We start from the raw sequence: 2012 nt of genomic DNA, 5'->3' as shown, positions 1-2012 counted from the left end.
TTCTTTTCCCCGTTAATGTTATTTTTACTCTTTAAAGCTGATGGTTAGTTGTTTTATCAGTAAATACCTCTAACGATCTGCCCTAGAATGTTTGTAAGTGTGCAACCTAAAAAATGTTGAGGGCAAGTTGCTTTTTTTTTTCTTTTAATCGGCAAAAGAATGTTACTCAGATCCCCTTTGTCCTTCAAAGGAATTGCTGAAAAAACACCAGCAGAGGAAGTGAAAAGCTATTTGGTTTTCACTTGTGCCACACGCGGAGATCTTTCACCTGGTGTCTAAACAGTAAATCTTCAGGACTCTGCGGTAAAGCTAGCGTTTGTTACCGATAGCGAAATGCTTCCCCTGATGAAGGCTGTGTTAAACTCCTGTGGCTTCCCAGGGGCAGGGTTCCATCTGACACCCACCTCTGCTTCTCCTGCTTGCTCCTCCCTTGCAGCCTGTTGTCTGTGAGTTACGAAAGGCAGAGTACTGTTACCTTCGCTCCTTCTTCCTTCTCTGACCTCAACATGGATTGACCGAGACTATGCCTTCCCCAGCTAGCAACCTCGGCCTCCCAAACTTTAAATGAGAACTATTTTTTTTTTTTTTTTTTCCTCAAAGGATGCACAAGAGAGCACTTTACTGAGCTGTGTGGGACAAAGTTAGTGCCCAGGTGGAACACTGCTCTTCTCAAAATTGTTTTGCATGGACACTCCTCAGCTGCAGGAAGAAAAAAAAATAAAAAAAAAAAATAAAAGAAAAACAATCTTTTCTAGATATGTTTTTGAAGAGTGTTCGAAGTTTGCAATGAAACATTTTTTTAATAGTGGTAATGTTTTATGCCCTTCCTGTTGGTAACCTTGTTCTTGCTTTGGAAACCTGTAATGATTTAGACTTGTCAATATTTGTAAGAAACTGAATCATCTGTCATTTCTCAGCAGCCCAAGTCATGCTGGTTTCTAGCAAATACTTTTTAATTTGCACTTAAGAAGAAAGATTATATCTGCATTAACGTGGAGTAAAATTGCTATATGATGATGTGGCCATGCTGCCTGTCTCCTGTTTTTGCCCTCCTCAGATATAAGACAAATCTGACCACTATGGCAACAGACTTTTAATAGTGTAAAGTTAGCACTGCACCGTAATCTGACCAGTATGTGTACAGCTTTTTGGGGATAAATGCTTTGCTGATGGTGAAATAAAATCATTAGTGTGGGCAATATCATGTCCATGGCTTTCAGCACAGGAAGGCTTTTTCTTTTCTTACAGTCTGCAGCTCCTTTCAGATTTGGCCTGTTAGGGAGAGGATTGCTCAGGTAACGCCACGTTTCCTCCATGCCCATTTACTCAGAATCAGGTATGCAGTACCTACTTTTCCCTCAGGTGCCATTTCCCATTCAGTGTTTTCCGGTACTGTAACAACCTCGTTGTCTGGCGTGCTCTCCGTGGAAGGGAGGAATGTAATTTGTGCACAGCTGGTAAGAAAATGTCAGCAAGAAATGGGCAGAGCTGTCCCACTGTGGCTCTCGTGTAGCAGAAACCTCAGCGAGCACTATTGCATTGTACACTCGAACTGGTCAGTGGGCAACTCCTTGGTGCTGGGAGCTGGTGCTATAACGTTTTGATTTACACCTTGTTGCAGGGAGCTGCTCTTTGTTTACGTGTAGTTTGAACTATTGAGCACAGTGTACATTTTAAAATTTTACTGGGCAAATCACTTTGCAGTATCTTTAAAAACTTGCTTACCATGACATGTAGTGTCATGAGTGCTCATTTTTTTTTGTATTAGATGAATATTACCAGTGATGCTTTGCTGTAGCAGCTCATTGTCTGACTTGGGTTTTTTCGTATTGGTGAGTGACAGTAACAGAAAAGCAAGAGCCTCCACGTCTCTGGCAATTTCTTTTCACTGTGGACTGGAGTATTCAGAGGCAATGCCTAATATGGTCAAGTGACCGTAAGTAGAATAACTGTAACTGTTGTCAATAGCAACCTGAATTTCTCTATTGGGGATTTACACTAGAGGGAAGAGC

This window comes from Charadrius vociferus, unplaced genomic scaffold (assembly GCF_000708025.1).
Source record: "Charadrius vociferus isolate BGI_N301 unplaced genomic scaffold, ASM70802v2 scaffold693, whole genome shotgun sequence".
NCBI classification, from domain to species: domain Eukaryota; kingdom Metazoa; phylum Chordata; class Aves; order Charadriiformes; family Charadriidae; genus Charadrius; species Charadrius vociferus.
Note: the sequence above shows the minus strand (reverse complement) of the source record.